Source organism: Phaethon lepturus, unplaced genomic scaffold, assembly GCF_000687285.1.
Source record: "Phaethon lepturus isolate BGI_N335 unplaced genomic scaffold, ASM68728v1 scaffold15989, whole genome shotgun sequence".
Lineage (NCBI taxonomy): Eukaryota > Metazoa > Chordata > Aves > Phaethontiformes > Phaethontidae > Phaethon > Phaethon lepturus.
Genome location: NW_010565659.1, coordinates 30,887 through 31,149, shown reverse-complemented (window position 1 = coordinate 31,149; position 263 = coordinate 30,887).

The following is a 263-nucleotide window of genomic DNA, read 5'->3' as shown; positions in this document are numbered from 1 at the left end:
TGCATTCCTCCGCCATTCAACTCACTAATTCCACTTTGTGTTACTAATTAACAGGAGTGAGCAGGGCAAGGCTTTGGCATAATCCGCGTGTGGCATTAGAGCGCGCGTAAAGCCCGGTGGGCGCCCGCACGCAAAAGCCTATTGCAGTTAATAGGAGCTACACGAAGACTTAATGGACTTTGGCTCGAGCCCCACGGGGGGACGTATTAGCTCTTCTCTCGCTGGCGTAAGCGCCTTACCTCTCGCACGGAGGCAACGCAGGC